This window comes from Chiloscyllium punctatum, chromosome 16 (genome assembly GCF_047496795.1).
Source record: "Chiloscyllium punctatum isolate Juve2018m chromosome 16, sChiPun1.3, whole genome shotgun sequence".
NCBI classification, from domain to species: domain Eukaryota; kingdom Metazoa; phylum Chordata; class Chondrichthyes; order Orectolobiformes; family Hemiscylliidae; genus Chiloscyllium; species Chiloscyllium punctatum.
The window spans coordinates 54,703,640-54,725,508 of NC_092754.1; positions in this window are offsets into that span (position 1 = coordinate 54,703,640).

Here is a 21,869-nt window from a genome sequence, read left to right on the forward strand (position 1 = left end):
AAACCAGAGGGAAACACATTCAATTCAAATGTAGAAGATGGCATTATGAGAAAGGAAACGATTCAGATGAATATGTGAAAGGGTTTGAGTAATGTAACAAATTTGAAGCATGACACTAAGGAGAACTCTCAGCAGAATGAGAATATGAATTTGTTACTGCATCAGAAACCAGGTGCGTTCACTGAGTACAAGGCTGATGGGTGAATGGGTTTCGATGTGAACTGGGGAACAGTCAGTAGAATTGAATTGCAGATATTGCAGCTCTCACTAGGCTATCACGTGATGCTGTAGACAACAGCAGCAACAGAAGCAGGATTGTATTCAAACATAATCTGCAACATTTTCCCCAGGATATTCCATCAGTCTACCATTATCATCAAGCCGAGCGATAGTTCAGTGACGAGTGTGGGTGAACATGCCACCGTCAGAACCATGTGTACCTAAAGCTGATGACAAACCATCAAAGCTACGGCGCTTGAGTGGTTTCATTCCAAACAGCAGAACTAACATCTGATAGAGAGGACGAAATGATCCCAAGACCAACAGATCAGATCTAAGCTCTGCAGTCCTGCCACATCCAGGCATAAGTGTCGGTGTACTCTTAAACAACTTACTGGAGGAGAGAACTCCAGAAATATCCCCATCCTAAATAGTGGAATAGCCCTGCACCTCAGTGAAAATGACAAGGATGTAGTATCTGCACCATCCTCAGCCAGAGGTGTTGAATGGATAATCCATCTCACCCTCGCCATGATGCCCACAGAATCACAGATGGCAGTGTTCAACAAATTCGATTCGCTGCATGTGACATGAAGAAACAGCTGAACACAGTTGATACGACAAAGGCAATGGGTCCTAACTCCATTCCTGCAATAGGACTGAAGACTTGTGCTGCACAACAAGTCATGTTCCTGGGGAAGATGTTTCATTACAGCTCCAACTCTGACATCTCCCTGACAATGTGGAAAATTACTCAGCTATGTCCAGTCCCCTAATAGGTGAATAATTACATTCTGACCATTTCACATCCCCTCAGTCACTTCACGATAAACAAATTGGTGGGAGTTCATCTTGAGAGAGTTTTGAAGCAGTACAGAAATAACCCGCTCAGTGTGGTTTCTGATAGGTTCCTATGTGGAGATGGTGCTGTTGTGGAAATGTCACTAGATTACTAATCCAATACAGGATAATGCTCTGGCAGCTGATGGAAGTTTAAAAAAATAAAATATCAAGATCGAGAATCTGGTGATGGTCACAGTGACCTTGCATCCAATGTTGATTGTAAACAACGATCTCCTTCCACAATGTACTTTCAGGAAGTGAATCTCCCGTGCTTTCCTGGTCTAGTCTAAAAGTGACTCCAGACACACAGACATGTGATAAAGTCTTCAATGGTCCCTGAAACAGCCAAGCAAGACTCTCAATTGAATCACACTGCTCCAAGGTCTTAAAGGATAAAACCAGTTAGAATAAACGGCACCAGCCTCCATATCAGAAAACGGAACGGGAATCACAGTCCTGTTGACCCTGCAGCGACCTCCTTCCTAACATCTCAGAGCTTGTGACAACATTTACAGAGCTTTCCCACAGACTGCACAGAAACATCGGGAAAGGAATAGGTCATACAACACATTGAGCCTTCCCCATTCTAGTTCATGGAGAAAATCTCCACAATGCAGTTTTCCAGACACAGTGTTCAATTCCATTAGTATGTTTAAACATTGTGAAATATAAAATAAGAACTGTTGTAGTCCCTTCAGTCCATCAATCTTTCTCCTCGATTCAATATACAGGCAGTTTTCTGATAACGCGGGTTTATTAAACGTGATTTGACTGCAATGCGATTCGTGAATTGTGCACCTTTTCTCTATAAAGTGAGCTCCCGCTCACTGTGGCGCGATTCCTAGCCAGGCACCAGCTGAACAACAAAACCCAGCTTCAGGATCCTCTGTCTGCAAAATGCACCCTCTGAGTGTTCAGCTAAAACAGGAATGCAATCCGCTCTGCAAAGCCTTGAACCTGAGCCTGAATCGGGGAAGTGTTCTCTCCAATTAGAAGGAACTTTATTTCAAACTGGGGGAGAATCTTGAGGAGAAATGGAATTCCATGTTGGCATCAGGTTGTCAATCAGCCCTGCGCGCTTTCAGGTGAAGAATTTGGTGAAAGGTGCAGGGATGTAGCCAGTGACTGTATTGTGAAAGTGTTGTGTTTACAGCACTATTTCATTACAATATATGATTTAAAGGTTTAATTAGACTGTGCTAGGGTGTGTGTGTTAGACAAACTTTAATTTTGGTTTTTTACTGATATTTTGCGGTTTGCCCATTATTCTCTTTTCCCCATAGGCCACATTATTAATATTACATGATTTTCTGCAACACATGTGATGTACAGGAACACAGCTACCACGTTATTGAAGAGCAACCTGTAATGATATCTGATTCTCTATCTTCATACTATACCCTGCTCTCTCCCTATCCCTTTAGTTTCCAGAAATCCATTTTTATATTCAGTACCTTGGTTTCCACAGTCTGATCTGGGAGATAATTCCCCAGGTTCACCAGTCTCTGAGTGAAGACACTTATTCTCATCTCAATGCAGAGTGGTCTGTCTGTACCTAATACTGTGGCCCCTTGTTTTGATGTCCCAGCCAGGGGAATTATCACCCCTGCTTCCAATCCGTCTTGTCCTGACAGAGTTATATATATTTCACTGAGATCTCCACTCATTTTCTTGAAGCCCATGGAATTCAGGCCCAGCCACCCCAGATTCTGCTCCCACAACAGCGATCAGTCTGGTCATCTTCGCTGCTCTCCCTCAATGTCAGGTTTGTCCTTTATTAGGTAAGAAGACCAAAACTGTACGTAATACTGCACAGTGTTCGAGATGAGGTCTCACCAACGCCCTGCAGTAAAACACCCTTACTCTTGTATTCAAATCCCCCTGAAATGAAGGTGAATACACGATTTATCTGCCTATCTGCTTTCTGCTCCTGCAATTTCAGTGACTGGTGTACAGGGAGATCCAGATCCTTTTCAATGTTACAGCTCCCCACTTGTTGGGTCTGTGTACACTGGTCAGCGTGCCAATGCCATTCCCAGTACTGACTTCATGATTCAGATCTCATTGCCCTACACTGACCTCGGAGGGCTGCACAGAAGAAACAAAAATGCAGTTTAATTTCCTTTATAGATCAACATTTTTCAACCAATCCCTTTTCAAATGATAGGCTCCAGTTCTGTTTTTCCCATCAAAGGTCACAATATCACATATCCCCCGCCTCCCCTCCCATTGCTCCTCATGTGCCACATATTTGCCCAGACACTCCACTTGTCTCAATCACCTTGGAGCATTTTGACATCCTGCTCACCCACTCACAATCTGATATTGTTTAGTGCCATCTGCAAACTTGAAAATATTGTACTTGATCCACTCAATCATACATATGATGTGTATTGGGAATAGCTGGGGCCCAAACCCCAACCCTTGCTATATCATCCAAGCCTTCCATTCAAAAAATGTATTCTTTTATTTCTACTCACTGCTTCCTGACAGCTCTCCCATTCCAAAACCATATTAGTCCCAATCCCATAGGATTTGAATTTGCATATTCGGCTTTATCAAAAATCTTTCTGAAAATGCACATATTTCATTGATTGCTTCTCCATAATTATGCTAAAGGCACTTTCTCAAATATGATTCCCATTTGATCAATCTCTGTTGACTTTGTCTGTGCTCATTAATTTCAGTTCCAATACTTCCTCGAAAACAGTTCAGGTGCTAATTTCATTCTATTCCCTTTTTCTAAACAAACTAATGTTCACTAGTTTTGTTGGGAAGTTTTCTTTTTTGTTTCGTTTTCTTATGTGAAGACATAACTGAAGTATTTGCTCCACAGTTCTGCCTTTTCCCTGTCCTCAATTATCTGGTATCAGAATGTCAGAAAGCTGCACCATTTTTTTCCCGTAATTTTGCCATTGACATATTTTCAGAAGATATTACAAGTTCAATCTTAAAACCCTTGTTAATATACTCTTCAGAAACCCATCAATTCCTATCTTAAGCTACTCACTGATTTATCTTCCACAGTCATACAAACACAGAAGCACAGACTTTGTCCCATCAACAATACAGCACGGTCGACATAAGCCCCACTTTCCGACACAAGACCGTAGCCATGAATCGTATGGCATTTCAAGTTCACAACCATGTATTTTCTGATGGTTGTGAAGTTACCTTGACAATTCTTCTCTCAGGAAGTGCATTCCTGACCCCAGCACCCTCTGAGTGAAAAACAATCCTCAATTCCTCTCCACATCTCAAATCCTTCACTTTATAATGTGCTTCATTGTTCTTGGCCCTTTGACGAAAAGGAACAGCTACCATCTATCCATCCTATCCATGTCCCTCGTAATCCTATCCTTCTGAATCTCGGCCCAGTCAGCCTTCTCTCCTCCAAACTAAACACCCCGAGCTTATCCAGCCTATCTCCATAGCTCATATGCTCCATCCGAGTGAACATCCTGGTGAATCTCCTCTGAGCCCTCTCCACCACAATCACACTCTTCCTGTAATCTGGCTCCCAGAACTACAATCAGTATTCCATCTTGGCAAAAGCAAACTTCCGCATAGCTCTTATAATCTATGTCTTGATGAATAAAGGTTATATCTACGGTCCCAATGCTTTCTCAAATTGTACATTAACCAGTTTAGTCACAATCAGGGATTTGTGGAGAAGCACCATCTGAGCTTCCTCGTGTGCTACCATTCATTGAGTTCTCCCCTGTCCAGTTCCTTCTTCCAAAGTGCATCATTTCATATTCATCAGGGTTACATTCCATCTGCCATTGATCCACCCATCTGACCATTCCATCTGTTTCTTTCTGTAACATAAGACCTTCCTCCTCACTGCCAACCACCCGGCCAATCTTTGTATCAAACGCAAACTTAGTTGTCACACTCCCGCCACCCCGTCTATATTCACAGCTGCATCACTTATGAATACCACAAATAATCAGGTTAAAGATGACACAACACCAGGTTATAGTCCAACAGGATTATTCGGAGGCACTAGCTTCGAAGAGCTGCTTCTTCATCAAGTGGTTGTGCGCTTTGAAATCTCGTGCCTCTGAATAAACCTGCTGGACTATCACCTGGTGGTATATGATTTTTAAGGTTGTCCACCCCAGTCCAACACCAACACCTCCGTATCACAAATAATAAGGGACACACCACTGATCCCTGTGCTACACCATTGGACACCGGCCTCAGTCACACTAACAGCCTTCAACCAGTACCCTCTGTCTCCTAACAGTAAGGTGATTTGGATGCAACTTGGCAAGTCACGAATGAGTCCGACCTGTTCCTTTGTTATTCTTTTCCGCTTGACACACTTGCAGAATATCTGGGAATTCTCCCTAATCTTGCCCTACCAGCAGATTTCTATGCCCATGTTTTAGGCAGTTCTCACCAAGTGAAGAATTTCCTCATTATTGTGGTCTTAAATGGTCTGTCCCTTAAACTGCAATTATTTGCCTTGAATGTGGAACTGACAGCCAGGGAAACATCCTGTTTATTTCCAACTTGGCATATGTTTTGTGAAGTTTCCAAGTTTCATTGTGACCCTCCTCTCATTCTTTCAAACTCTAAAGAACACAGGCCGTGTTTCCTCATCAGGCAATCTCGCCATCTGAGGGATTAATCTGGACAATGTCCATTGCACTTTTATGTGGTCAGTATATTCTTTCTGAGGTTGGGTCACCACCACTTTACACAATGGATGTAGGTTTGCTCACTACATTTCCAGACGTTTCTTTATCTGACTAGGTAACATCTTCAGTGGACCTCATACGAAACAATGCATAAAACTCCTGCTTTCCATTGAAATGTTTGGATTTCTTTGTGTTGGTGATGCTATTTCCTGTGGCGAAGTCACTTCCTGTTCCTTTTCTCAGAGTGTGGGTGATGGGGCCTAAAAACTAATAGCACATCGAGTTAGAAATCTGTTAGAAATACAGACGGAGTTTCTGCATTGCTGCTGTTAATTCCTAAATATCCAATATCGCAAGCTGTATAATAGATTCCAACAGTTTCCAAATTGCAGATGTCAAGTTAATTGTTCGGCAGTTCTCCAAACTATGCCTTCTTCCCTTTATAGATGCTTGGATTCCTTCCATCCAACTATAGTGCTTGGACCACGTTTGCTAACTTCCATTTATCCACAATGGCTTCCAGCCTCTGCAGAATGCACAGGAAAATGAAACACAGTCATCTACTGTGAAATTAATATTTCCATTGCCGATTTATGTCTGACATTTTAATATGAAGTACATTAGGTTTGTCAGACTTAGCAATGCTCAATCCAGTTACATACTCAAATACCACCTTGTTATTGATATAAGTTGACTTTATGTCTTCAGTTGCACAAGCCCAACATGATCACTGGGTATAACTGGGTGATTTTGTGGATCTTCCTCCATGAAGACAGATGAAAAGTAACTGGTTATTTTCTTGGCCATTTCCCTGTTTTTCACAATAAACTCTCCTCTCCCGAATTCCAATTTCCATATTTGACCTTGCTTTTACTTTGTTTCCTTTGAAATACAGATTGTAGATTTATGCAGTGTTTTTGTTCTTGTTTTTTTTGCATTCATTTTCTGTTTTCGATTTCCTTATCAATTTCATGGCCCTTGTTTCTAGATCGTGAATTTGTGAGAATTCTCAGGTTTCCACAATGACTGAAATTCTTCTGAAGCCACCTCCTATGATTAATACGTTTTCTAATTTGTTATGTTAAACATAAATGTCTCATTTTCCCTTTCTTTGGAGTTTATACCTGAAATAAATTGACGTATTTTTCAGACTATGCATTATTTCTATAAACCTCTTGGTCCTGACCAGATATATTCAGGAACACTGCAGGAGGACAGGGAAGGAATTGCGGGAGCCCTGGCTGATATATGTGCATCATTGGTAGCCAACAGATGAGGTCCCGGAGGACTGGAGGGTTGCGAAAGCTGTGCCCTTACTCAAGAAGGGCTAAAAAGAAAAACTTGGGAACTATGGACCACTAAACCTAAAATCTGTAGCAGGTAACGTACTTGAAAAGGTTCTGAGAGATAAGATATTCGTGCGTTAGGAAAGACAGGGTGTGATTCGGAGCAAGATTACAGTGTTGCTAGAAAAGCACCGCAGAGCAAGCAGCATCTGAGGAACAGGGAAATCAACGTTTCGGCCAAAAGTCTATCATCAAAGTCAGCACGGCTTTGTGCATCGGACACCATAGCTCACAAATCTGTTCGAATTCTATAACGAAGTGACCAGTAACGTTGCGGAGGTCAGGGTGGTATGCGTAGCCTATATGGATTCAAGTAAGGCCTTCAATAAGCTTCCACATGGTGCGCTGCTCTGGAAGGTTCGATTGCATGAAAATTGAGGAGGACCTGCCAAATTGGATACAAAATTGGATTCTTGGTAGGAAGCAAAGAGCAATAGTGGAAGAATGCTTGTCAGACTGGAGGCCTGGGACTAATAGAATGTATCGGGACGATGCTGGCACCACTATATATTACATATATCTGTAATTTAGATGAGAATGTACGTGCATGATTTGTAAGTTTGAAGGTGACAATAAAATAGGCGGTTACATGGAGAATGACAAAGGTAATCAGAAATTTCAGAACTTACAGCAGTACCTTGATCAGCTGGGGAAGTGGGCCGAGAAATGGTAAATGAATTTTAATGCAGATCAGTGTAAGTTCTTGCATTTTAGAAACTCAAATCAATATCGGAGTTTTATGGTGAATGGCTGGGTCTTAAGGAATGTAGTGGAACAGAGGGACCTTGGAATTCAGGTGCATGGTTCTCTGAAAGTTGATTCAGAGGTAGACAGGGCAATGAAGAAGACTTTTGGCGCACTGGAATTCATCAGTCAGGGCACTAAGTCGCGAATTTGGGGAGCTATGCTGCAGAATGCGCTGCACTGATGTGGCCATACTTGTAGCATTATGTTCAGTTTTGTTAACTTTGCTATAAGAATGATGTTATTAAACTGGAATGAGTGCACAAGAAATTTACAAGGATGTTGCCAAGGACTCAAGGATCTGAGTTATAGGGAGAGGTTGGAAAAGCTAGGACTTTTTACTTTTGCATGTATGTGACTGGGGAGAGGATCTTATTGAAGGGTATAAGATCATAACAGGCATGGATAGAGTGAATGCACTCAGCCTTTACTTCCCGGGATTGAACAATCACGGACTAGAGGGCATCAGTTTAAGGTCAGAGGAGTAAGAATAAAAGGGAACCTGAGAAGCAACCTTTTTACACACAGGGTGATACGCATATGGAAGGAGCTACCAGCAGAAGCAGTTAAGGTGGCTACATTCACAACATTTAAAATGCATTTTGACAAATACAGGATAGGAAAGGATTAGAAGGATGCGGGGTAATGGCTGGGACATGGGGTTAGTGTGAATTGACATTTTGGTCGGAATGGATTAGTTTGAACTGAAGGGCCTATAGGACTCTATGACTCTAACAACCATTGCTTATCTCCCACTGAATGTTATTTTGTATTTTTCCAATTCACTGGAAGAAACTTGACCCTCTCGGCTCCATGCTTCCATCATGTTTGACCAAAATGGACAAACATTCTATATTGTATGCAGACTTCATGTAAAATATAACATATTAATGTCACTACTTCTCCAAAGCTGCTTCAGAGCAAGGACCTTGATTAGTCCTCCTGACCACAAAACACCAACTCCGAAAAAACTTGATCTCTAGTTTGTACAAAACATACTCTTCAACACACCTGATATACATTTAGGGAATTTATTTTTCACAGTCACTTAGTTAACGCAGTTGAGATGCAATTTGAGACCATCCAATAAGAATGCAGTATCCATGATATTTGCATGTCTAATTTTCAGAGCATATGACGCTCAGAATTTCTGCAACAGTTTTAGTTTCGATATATAATACACCAATGTTTGTTTCTCCTTGTTATTTGTAAGCTCCCCTTAAAACGAATCTGAGGGACATGGTCTGTGGCGTTATTGGTGATAGACTTGGACAAGACATTCCGGAAGGTTCACCTTGACGCTGTGACGCCAAGCGTCAATAACCTTCTCCGCTCTGTCCGGATAAGCGTCACCATATTCTATCTGTTCCTTCACACTCCCTGTATACCTGTTATAGTACTGACCCCCGAAAAAGGCTCACACTCTATTTCCAAATAAGGCTCAGGCATTTACAAACTCACTATTGAATTCAGCAAATTACTTCCTCACTTTCTCTGTCACCTACACAATACCCCCCCACACTAATAATACTAAATTGATTTACAACTGTTGACTGACTCATTCCGGACACCTCACCATTCCCCCCCGCCCCACATCCACCAGAACTAACAGCAGGGTCACTCATTTCCACTCTCCCTCCCTCTCTCCCTTTCTCCTGTTCCAGGAGAAACTGTCTGGAATGGGACAGAAAGGGCCAAGCCGGGTGGTGCTGTGCCTGATGTCTATTCCCTCACACCCCCTTCTCCCACCATGTGGGGAGGAACCTGGCATGAGCCGGACAGAAACAAGATGGCTCATGTGGAGCTTCTGAAACATCCACTTCCCATCAACGGAGTAAAGAGCAACATTCAGTTCTCACTTTAAACCCACTGTCAGTTCCAACGTCAGTCCATTCACTCCCGAACAAAAACAGATACCTCACTGCACAGAGATGCAGACACTGAAATGCACAGACGTATTGGTAAACACCCCAACATACTAACATGCACAACACATATAAGGAGATGGGCATACACACACATTGCAACACACAGAGACACATAAAATTGCACACAAATAGACACACACAGATAGAAACACAGAGGCTGATACATAGGTACACAGATGTAGACACACAAATACACAGAAAACAAGCACATGGACACACACATACGGACACACACACACACACACACGGACACACACACACACACACATATATATATATATATATACACACACATACATACAGAGACACAAGCACGAATGTCATTAAGACACAAATCGACACGTTTTTGGTTTATAAAAGGATCAAGGATTCTAGGGTGAAGGCAGGAGATTGAGTTTGTGGTACATACAAGAAATTATTGAATGCCATATCAGACTTGATGTGCCGAATGGCCTCATTCTGCTCCTTTTTTCATGCTCATGTGGTGTATGCTGTCATGTATTCACTTTCTGAGATTGTAGCAGAGGCTGGATTTGATACATATTTGACTGGAATGAGTCGGTGGGAATGTGGGACAGGTTTGGAGGGCAGAATGGTTTATGCTTATTCATAATTATTATATCCTTAAGTATGAAAAGAGGTGGTGATTTGATGTGAGGTTAGCACAGTTTTAATGTAATGGGTCCGACAATGAAATAAAGATGACCCTTTCCATTTAGTGCTGTGCGGTCTGTGGTATCCTCGTCCTCAGGGAATAGGGAATATTGAGGATATTCTAGGCTGAGCTCGACTGATCTTTGCTGGACAGGAGAGTCAATGTTTATCGGGAACAGACAGAAGAGGGATGATCAGAGACAATTGGACCAGGCATGAGCATTCTGAATGTGTTGTTATCTCAATCCACCCTCAATGCTGTTATAGAGATATACTGCTGTCCCTACCCCATGTGTTGTTCCCTCAATCCACCACTCGAAGCTGTTACAGAGATATACTGCTGTCCCTACCCCATGTATTATTCCCTCAATCCACCATCGAGGCTGTGACAGAGATATACTGCTGCCCCGAACCCATGTGTTGTTCCTTCAGTCCACTCCTCGATGCTGTTACAGGGTAGGGGACCACCCCAATCCGTCAGACAGGATCGTTACAATGAGACAGGAGGAGACCATTCTGCCCCTCTAAGAAATTAAACAGGAATATAGAATTAAGTAATTCAGATCGTTGAGTACATTACACAGTCCAGGACGAGGCCATTCAACCCGCCTGAACGCCTTCACAGGAACAGGGAATATGTCGCTAGCAGGAAATAAAGAGTAGAGAGAAATGTTTACTTTCAGGCTGCAAAGCTCTAACTGATGGAGTGCCTCAGAGATCACTGTGGGATCATCAATGATCAACAATCTGTATCAATGATCTGGAGGAAGGGGAGGGAATGGCTGGGAGATCAATTAGCACGTACACCAAGATTCATTGTGTCGTCAAATTGAGATACTGAGTCTGCAATATGATTATAGACAGAGATGGTTAGCGTGCAAACCTTCAGTAGAAATAACATGAGGTAAATTGTCTGTTTTGGCATGAAGGATAAAATAATGGTAATCAATTTAAATGGAGAGAGATTGCAGAACTCTGTGATACAGGAGGTTTCCATGTTCCTGGGACATGAATCATGTGAAGTCAGTCTGCAGATGCAGCAAGTGATTTGGAAGGTAAGTGGAATGATGCTGTTTTTGACAAAAGGTTAAGGTTTAATTGCAGGAATGTTTTACGGCATCTGTACAGGGCATTGCTGAGACCACATCTGATGCACTGTGTGCAGTTTTGATCCCATAACACTAAAATAAAAGGATATAATTATTTTTGAAATTTTCGAAGAGGTTTCCCTTTTCTCATTCCTGGGATGCCGGCCTTTGGTTATGGGGGATAATCAGTTCTGATCTTAGCCTAGAAATAGTACTGAACCACCATGACTTTCAGAAAAGTGCATCAGCTGGATGCATATTATCTCTTGTCAGGCAGACTAAAGCTAGAGAAAATATTTGAAGAAAAAGATTCATTGATTAAACACACATACTATGAAGACACCTACCAATATTTACAAATTACACAGACACGTGTAAGCATGTCATCAAATTATAAAATGGGGACATTTTTTGAGATTGAATGGAATTGTGTACAACAAGAGCAACGATGCCCCTGCATATAATCCATATTCAGGTTTTCCAGAGAATGTTCCAGGAGAGCACACATGGTCCAGTTTGGTGTTCAGTTGACATTATTGTATGTTTCAACACAGACAGGGAGAAATCTTTATCCCTGCCTGAGAAGCAACAGCAGATTGATCCCTTTCTCTTACTTTGTTCCACCAGATAGCAAAGTGTCAGTCTATAATATCCCTGAGTTATCTTTGCCACTTGTGTTGGATTCCTGGTGAGGATTCATTGGAAACTCTCATATGCCCAAAACAAAGGGAATTCAGCCAAATCCAACTGTTCCAGAAAGAAATCCCACAACCAGTAGTTTATTTGAACAGAATAACTTCAAAGGCAGAATAACATTTGGAGCACTCTGTCATTTTACTATTTGATATGAGTTCAACGTTCTGTGTCTTAAATTTTTTTTCTAGAAAATGACCTAATCTGAGACTGATATCATTCGCCACATCATTAAACTGGTTACATTTAAGATTGGTGTAACCAGTGGAGGAGTGAGACGGAAAAGGAAACAGTGACCCTCCAACATTGGCGAGAACACAAATGAAAAATTTTCAAAGGGCTGTCCAAGTGGTACTTCCCTCCCCAGAAGTTTGTGGTGCCTGGATGTTTACATTTATTCAAAGTTGTATTTGTTGTCATTTGACAGAAAAGTGAATGTAGAAAATGGTATACAGACAGAAAAGTGCTGGGGAGTTCACAATCACATGACCCATAATCTTTGTGCATGGTGGAGCGGTGACAAAGTGTCTAATGGCACACTCCTGCTGCTCAGTCCTATGTTCCTATGTTCCATCCAACACTCTCAGCTCCTGCAAGGAGCAGTTGGAGGCCACTTGCTCCAAATACCTGATCCACAGTAACACAGAATCTCATTCAGTCCCTCAAGACTTTCACACACACACGGTTTATCACTGCAACTTGTGCTTTATTTGTTGGTCATAATACAGGTCCAGATTCACTGTGAATACAACCCTCATATCTCACCCAGAGATGACTCACAAAATACTTTGCTCTGTCTGATTGCAACGTTCAATAACAGAACGTTTAGGAAAATTACAACCATTAACTTTGTAATTACAGAATATGAGGACATTAGAAACCGGATCAGCTAATTCGGACGATCAAGCCATTGTCTACCATCATGGCTGATCTACTATTGGCATTAACTCCTTTTTAATGTCCAATTATTCACATCCCTTAGCTGTCTGACAGCTCAAAAATCCATCTACCACCTCCTTAAATGCTTTCAGTGATGTAGATCCCATAACTCGCTAGCCCAGATAATTCCTGACATTGATTACACGCTGAGAGAGGAAAACGTTCCCTACACATACATCGTCACCTAATTGATATGAACGAGAGGTGAACACAGGGGTTCAGCAAACAGTGAATGGCTTTGATATCAAGTGAGTATTTTACTGAGGATGGCATCAGGACCACTTACTTATTTGAGCTGAATGGAAATCAGGTATAACCTCCCACTTGTCTGGGTCTTTCAGAGCACAAAGAAAGATGCTTGTGGTCGGTGGCCAACAGTCCTCACAGTTCCGGGACATGTCTTCAGTAGATCCTCAGGTTAGCCTCCTCAGCACAAACATCTTCAACTGCTATATCAATATCTTTCCCTATCATAAGATCTGAAGTAAGGATGATGACTGAAGATCACACAATATGCAGAGATTTTGTGCTCCCTCAGCTCCTGAACCATCTTGTGTCCATATGCGGCAAGACCTGGACAGCATTCCGTTTGTGCTGGTAAAGTGTCGGTAACATTCATGTAACAGCGATGCCAGACCCTGCACATTTCCACAGTTAATAGAGGAGCTCAATCAGCATCCCAGGCCGGTTGCACACTGATATGTGGAAGCTATTGAGCCCGTGGAAACTACTGAACAAGAAGAGGGACAGCCCATTCAATCCACCTGCCTATTCCACAGGAATAAGAGGGGTCTGGTCAGTACATCGAGCTGTTAACCAAGAACAGGCAGAGCCTAATCAGACCCTTAAACCTGTTCCATGAGACCAGGAGGTGGCTACTCAGCCCCACGAGATAGTTATACAGAAACAGGAGGGCGTCATTGATACTTTAACATGACAAACCAATGAAACCGAGACTGCATTGATCGGGGGCTCCATGGTGTTAATCATGGTTCCATTGTTTGTAGAACGTGTGCTACCTTCACATGGTTTGCTGGCAGTGATAAGGGAAACCAAATATTTTGTGTAAAGTCTCAAGGAGGCATCTTCTATCTCCGAGAGGACACTCCCATGTGTTCTATGTAGGTCAGAAGCTGCTGGGAAGAGTTAACTCTTTTATAATGAAGGTACTGTTGCTGCTGTCGGGATTATGGATGGTATTACGTTCATTGCAGGATCACGCACCAATTGAACTGTATTAACGTTGGGAGAGTTTTTTTTCAAAAGCCTGAACCTCTCTCTCTGCTTCTGAATCGAAATAGGGAGTGGGGGTGGTTGGGTGGAACATTCTCAGAGGCTCTTAAACTATCGAGAACCATGTAACCCGATTGAAAAAAAGCCATGGAATTTATCACCTTTACAGTGTCTGTTCAGAACATCATAAGTGATTGTGCATCCCCCTTAATGTTGAATGCAATCACCTTATTCTCTCACTGAGCTTCACTCACTGTTCATGTTGCCATCATCCCAGGGATTAGTCTGATGAGACTTGAGAGAAAGTCTATCCACAGTACCCCAAATACTGCCTCAACACACTCAGGGATGATCACAATAATCCTTTCCTCTCACTTCGACATCGCCGTTTCCTTCCTGTGTTATGAAACGCCATTATTTCTCTATGCACTACGACTGACATGGAATTTATAAGTTCCTTATATCTGTACGTCAGCATCAATAAAGCCAGCACCAGAGTTGCCTATGGAGATGTGCATCACACTCGGGGAGCATTTCAATGAGATCGAATCCCCCTAAAAGATGTAATGATCACCGACCTGAATAGAAATGAGCTGTACAAATACGGGAAACAGGGAGAGGATGGGAGCTACCTTTACTATTGTTCTTCTCTCACAGGATGTATGCAGCTCTGGTCAGGGCAGCATCTTACACTAATCTTAAACTGAGTGGCTGGTTCAGTTGTTCCACAGGACAGTAAAGAGTAAAACACATTGCTGGGGGTTTGTCGTGTTACAATTCAGGATAAATTCTCCTGCTTAATTAAAACCAGCAACACAGAAAAGATTTATCCAATGCAGTAATGTCTGATGTTTCTAGAGTCTAAGAACTATTTAAAGTAAAAATTAACAACTTTATTTCTTAAAGTTTTACAGAGAATAATAATCGAACAAATATTTACAACTTCTTCCTCGAAACTATCTTTGACCCTCCACAATACGAGTCAGATAAGATTCCTAATTAAGATTTACAAAATAAAACTTCTTATCTCAAAACCAGGAAGCTTTCGGTTGTTCTCCATAGTCCTGTCTTCTTTTCTCCTGGGGAATTCTGCTTCACTAGTTACTAATCAATGAATATACTTTTAAGGGAACTATTTTTCAGGCAGTCTTTGCATGCTGGTAGCTTGGCAGCTCTGCTCTCAACTGTTCAATTTTCCACGGTCTTGTACCTCCAAACTATTGAACTGTGTCATTGGCTTTTAAGATTATCAATCTATTACATTCAAACTTGATTGGAAGTGGGTCATTTGAGTTATAATTTAAACCGTTTGGCAGAATTTGTTTTTGTCTCAAGACAATGAGCTAATCGAGTTGTTCGATCAAATGTTAAATTATATCTATTTTTCAGAAGACTTGGTGCTGTCAGGTAGTTTAAAGGTGCAGTACACCCACATGTTCATCACTGAAGTCACACGGAAACCTGATTAGGGAAGGTTGACACATTGACTTACCTAAAGGACTTCAGCCAAGTAGATGGACTTTTATAACAAATGATAATGGTTGCTTTTAAATTCCACCAATTTCCTTAATGAGATATCAAGAGACTATTATTCTGTGGCTCTAGATTATGAGTCAATGAGTTGACTACCATAAACTGTCTTCCTGTACGTGATGGGAACACGTCAAACATCCTCAAGAGCAATTATTTAGTGATGGACTTGTGATTAGAAGGCACTTGAAACTGTTGCATCCAGATTGAACAAAGGCAAAAATCATGGTTCATTCAGAAGGTGCACTGAGCCTGCAGACGAGACTGAGATATCATGATGGTGGTTTTGGACAGGATTGGTGAGTGGGGAGGACATGGAGATGTAAATCCGTGAAGGACAAAATGGATTATGGCGTTTGAGAACATTCTGTGTCCTTCTCGCTTATCAGTGAGTAATTTATAAATAGTAGTTTGATAGCTTTAATTTATAAGGAAAGGATTTTTTGTTTGGAACTGAAGACATTGACTTGCACTTTCCACAATTTGTATATCATGAGCATAAATTTAGTTCAACCCAGTTTAGTAGATAAATATAATGACTTACCAGGAACACCAACTATCGCAAGGATGGGATAGTAAGCACCTTGAATAATCCAAAGGATATACAGGATCCGTGATGCTAATGACATCCAAGGCCAAGAAAGCCAGTAAAGACCCCAGGATAAACTTCTGTCCATTGTTGCAATATTCCAGTCTAATGTTCTCAGATTCTGATACATTGCTGTACCATTCCAGTCAAATGTTCTCAGATTCTGATCCATTGTTGGAACATTCCAATCCATGGTCCTCAGATTATGAATCAATATTGTAACGTTCCTGTCTAGTGTTCTCGGATTCAGATCTCTCCTTCCGCTCTCTCTCTCAAGCTGCTGATCCCTGTTAGTGCTGTCAGTGACGCTCCTACTCACACTATGTGACAGCACATTGAACAGAATCCATTTATATTTCAACAATGGAAACTCTTCACTGCCATAATTAGGATCCACTGAGATTTATATTAATCACAGTCACTGAACAAAGAGCTCCAGCTAACCCCTTTGAATTCAATAATGATTTCATTAAAATTCAAAAGAACTTTTAAAGTTTACACATTTGGCATTGGATATGTGTGGGGGTGAACAGGAAGAAATATTTGAGATGGTAGATTGATTGTATGTAATCAATGAATCTGCCTTAGATATGACAGTCATGTCAAAGGATTGTCCGAACATAAACAAGTTTCTCGGATTATAAATCGAAATATACTGTCTGTAACTACTGATCAGTGATTATAATGTCAGTAAAATATGTAGAGAACTTTTCTAGTCCATAATCTGACGGAACATTGCTTATGACAACATGAGTGATAACAGACAAATGGCATGGATATATTAACAGAGAATATGATGTGATACACAATTCAGATGGTTATTCAAGGATCAGAGAGGGCAGGTAAGGGTCCTGCTGTTAATGCTATCGATGTCAATCAACTGTATTGAAGTAAATTTCACTGGATTTCAATTGCAGTATGATTATGATATAGGAGCATGGCTGTTGAGAGTGGAGGGAGGGAACATGATATTTCCCAGCCAACAGTATTGGAATTTTATTCTTCATAAATCATATGAAGATCAAATTCAAGGGTACAGCTCCAATGAGGAATGAGGAGAGCCAATATTAACCACACAACCAGAAGACATTGGAGCAAATATTTGGCCATTAGGCCCATTAAGACTGCTCCGCCATTCCATGATGACTGTTAAGCTTCTGAACCCCATTCTCACACTTTCTACCTGTAACCCTTGATCCCCTTTACAGTCAAGAACCTATCTGTCTCACACCTAAATATACTCACTGACCTGGACTCGACAGCCCTCTGTAGCAGTGAATTCCATAGATTCACCGCTGTCTGGCTGGAGAGGTTTCTCCTTATCTTTGTTCGAAAAGATCTTCTCTTTCCACTGTCCCCTCGGGTACTAGTCTCTCCTACATTGGATACATCTTCCCAAAATCTCCTCTCTCCCAGGTCATTTAGTATTCTGTAAGTTTCAATTAGACCTCCTAACATCCTTCTGAATTCTACCAAATACAGACCCAGAGCCCTCAAATATTTTTTATATGATAAGCTTTTATTTCCTGGCACCACTCCCGTGAATCTCTTTGGAAAACTCTCCAGGACCAGTGCATCCTTCCTGAGATATCGGACGCAAAACTCCGCACAATAATCCAAATGTGGCATGACCAAAGCCTTGTAGAGCCTTAGAAGTAAATCCCTGCTTTTATATTTAAGCCTTCTTGAAATAAACGCCATCATTGTATTTGCCTGCCTATCTACTGACAACCTGCAAGTTTACCTTTCAAGACTCCTGGACTAAACTCCCTCGTCTTTTTGCCCTTCAGAGTTCTGAATTTGATCGCTATTTCGAAAATAGTCCATGCCTCTATTCACCCTGGCAAAATACTTTCCCACACTTTTCCACATTGTACTCCATCTACCACTTCTTTGCTCACTCTCCAAACCTGTGAAAGTCCTTCATCAGGTGAAAGTGAGGACCGCAGATGCTGGAGATCAGAGTCAAAAAGTGGGGTCATAGAAAAGCACAGCCTGTCAGGCAGCATCCGAGGAACAGGAGATTCGACGTTTCAGGCATAAAGCCTTCATCAGGAATGTGGGGTGGGTGGAAGAGGGCAGAGAGATAAATGGGAGCGGGGGGGGGGGGGGGGGGGAGCTGGCGCTGGGAGGAAGGTAGATTGGAAGGCGACAGCGAGATGAAGGTGGGTGATGATAGTGATAGGTCAGAGTGGAAGGTGGATTTGATACTTGGGAAGGTAGATGAACAGGTAGGACAGTTCAAGAGGGCGGTGCTGAGTTGGAGGGTTAGATCTGGGATAAGGTGGAGGGAGGGGAGATAAGGAAACTGGTGAAATTGTCCTTGATACCGTGTGTTTGGACGGTCCCAAGGCAGAAGATGATGCGTTCTTCCTGAAGAAGCCAGGTGGCTAGAATTTGGTAGTGGAGGAGGCCAAAAGCTTGCAGGGCTTTGGCGGAGTGGGAGGGGGAGTTGAAGTATTCGGCCACAGGGAAGTGGGGTTGTTGGGTTTCTGTGTCCGACAGTGTTCCCTGAACCATTCTGTAAGTTGACATCCTGTCTCGCTAATGTACAGGAGACAGGAACAATGGACTGACTAGAAGAGGTGTTTGGATGCTCAGGACGTTCTCTGACTGATGTGGTAGGATCATTTGGGGCCTTGGGTGTAGGTGGGGAGGGAGGTGTTGGCATAGGCTTCATATCTCTTGCAGTGTCAAGCGATGGTGTTGCGAGTGGAAGGTGGCTTGGTGGGGGCGTGTGGACCTAACGAGGGAGTTGTGATGGAATGGTCTCAGCAGTATGATGATAGGGGTAGGGAGCGAAGTATATCTCTGGTATTGGGGTCTGACTGTTGGTGGAAGAAATGGCGGAGGATGATGCGTTGTATCCTGAGGTTGGTGGGATGGAAGGCGAGCACCAGAGAGGTTCTAACATGTTGTCATTGGAAGGATGGAGTGCACGGGCGGAGGTGTGGGAAGTTGAGAAGATGCACGAGACCACCCTCCTGCAGCCGAACCACCTCTTCAATGCTACCTGTCCCTCTGTCTATCTTTGCACTGTTTGAAAGCTTAGCCAGAATGCCCACAGTTCCTTCATATAGATAATGAATGCACAATATAAAAAGTTGTAGTCCCAACACTGAGTTTTGTGGAACACCACTTGTCACTGGTTGCCATCCTGTGAAGAACAATTTTATCCCCACTGTATGCTTTCTCTCAGGCAGCCAAACTTCTATCCATGCTAGCACCTTGCCTCTAATACCATGGGCCCATACCTTTCTCAATAGCCTCATGCATTGCACTTAGTCAAAGGAATCTTGAGTGCAGTTGGTTAACATCTATTGGTTCTCCTCGATCTAATCTGCTCATTACTCCCTCACTGTTTTCTAGCCGGTTTGGCAGGACTCATCTCCCCTTGATGAAACCATGCTGACTCTGTCCTATTTTACCAAACAGTTCCAAGTATCAGAAATCCCATCCTTCACGATGGATTCCAGGATGTTACCCACAACCAACGTTTGGCACATCAGTCTGCAGTTTTCCATCTTCTACCTAACTCCCTTATTAAACGGGGTGTCATGTTAGTAATTATACAGCCACTTTGCAGTTTCCTGATTTTAGTCATTCCTGAAAGATTACCACTTACGTTTGCACTAACTCTTCATCTATCTCCCTTACATGGCTGGGGTTTAGTCCAGCTGGTCCAGATGAGCTATCCACATTCAGGCCGTTCCATTTGCTAACATGCTCTTCTTGGTGATGACCACCATACTGCCCTCTCACTCTCGTCAATTCTTGAGAAATTAATCGTGTCTTCCACCGTGAAGACTGATGCAAAGTTCCTCAGCCATTTCTTTGTTTCCCACTACCGTCTCTCCAGCATCATTTTTCAGTGGTCCATGTTCACTTTTACCTCTCTTTTGCACTTTATATATCTAATGAATCTCTTAAAGTTTCCTTTATATTAATGGTTAGCTTACCCCCACAATTAATCTTCTCCCTCCTTATTTATTTTTCCTTGCCTTCTGTTGGCCCCATTCTCCAGTTTCCCTTTGCCATTCACATTGCTTGCGCTTTTACTTATACGAAATCCCTGACTTCTCTCATCAGCCCTGGATGCCTCATATTGTCTGTACCGTACCTTTATTGCTCAGCATGTATCTCTGCAGTGTCTCCTGAATTAATCTTGGAATTTCCTGCCATTACTGTTCCGCTGTCTTTCCTGCTAGACCCCTGTCCCGGTCAATTCTACCCAGTTTCTCCCTTGTGCCTCTCCAGTTGCCTTTATTCAACTGAAATACTGTTAACTCTGATTCTAATTTCTCTCTCTCAAATTGCAGAATAAATTCAACAATGTTCTCATCACTGCTTCTGAAGTTTTCTTTCACCTTAAGCTCCCTTATCTAGCCTGCGTCATTAAATCCAGTGTCATCTGTTCCAGAGTGGGCTCCACCACATGATGCTCCAAAAAGCCATCCCATGGACATTCCTCAAATTCCTTTTCTTGCGATCCATTCCCAACCTGGTTTCCCATTCCACTTGCATATTGAAATCCCCCTATGATCTCTGTAACGTTGTCTTTCCAACAGATCTTTTCTATCTCCTGGTTTATCTTGTACCCCAGCTCCTGACTACTCTTTGGAGGCCTGTACAAGTCTCCAACTGTGGTTGTCTTACCTTTGTGATTCCTCAATTCTACCCACGCAGATTCTACACCATCTGACTTTACTTCCTTTCTTACAATTGATTTAATTTCATTTCTTATTAATAATGTAAACCAACTCCCTCTGCTACCTATCTTTTCGATAGGATATATGTCCTTGAATATACTGATCCCCTTGCAACCACTTCTCTGTGTTGCCCATCACGTCATACCTACCAATTTCAATCTGTGCCACAAGCTCATTTACTCTAATCCTTATACTGTTCGCATTCAGATATAACCCCTTCAATATTGTATTAACGGTTCCTCTTCTCATTGTTATTTGTTTGTCCGGTGGGCTTGAAGTCTGATTGCTTACGCTTTCTATACACTCTGTCTTATTTGCGTCTGTGCTGGAGATTTTAATAACCTCTCCTGAGCTCTGTGCATTTACCTCCTCTTTTCTAATTAAACCCTATAACGGACCCCCCACCCTGCCAACACAAACACTCTCCTAATCAGTTTAGACCTCTGTCTACAGCCTTAGTTAGGATTCAATCGGACTCTGGTCCCAACACAAAATAAAGGGACAAAAAACAAACTTTTCTGTACATACCAAAACATGAAAACTACAAAGATGCAAGATTGTTAAAATACACTTACGATGTGGAGTTATATGAATTGAAATGAGAATTTAAAAACCACGGACGAGGTTTTGAAACTTTATCAGTCATTATTTTACCCGCAGCTGAGATGCTGATCTCCCCCCTGTCAGTGATCCCCCTCATTGAGA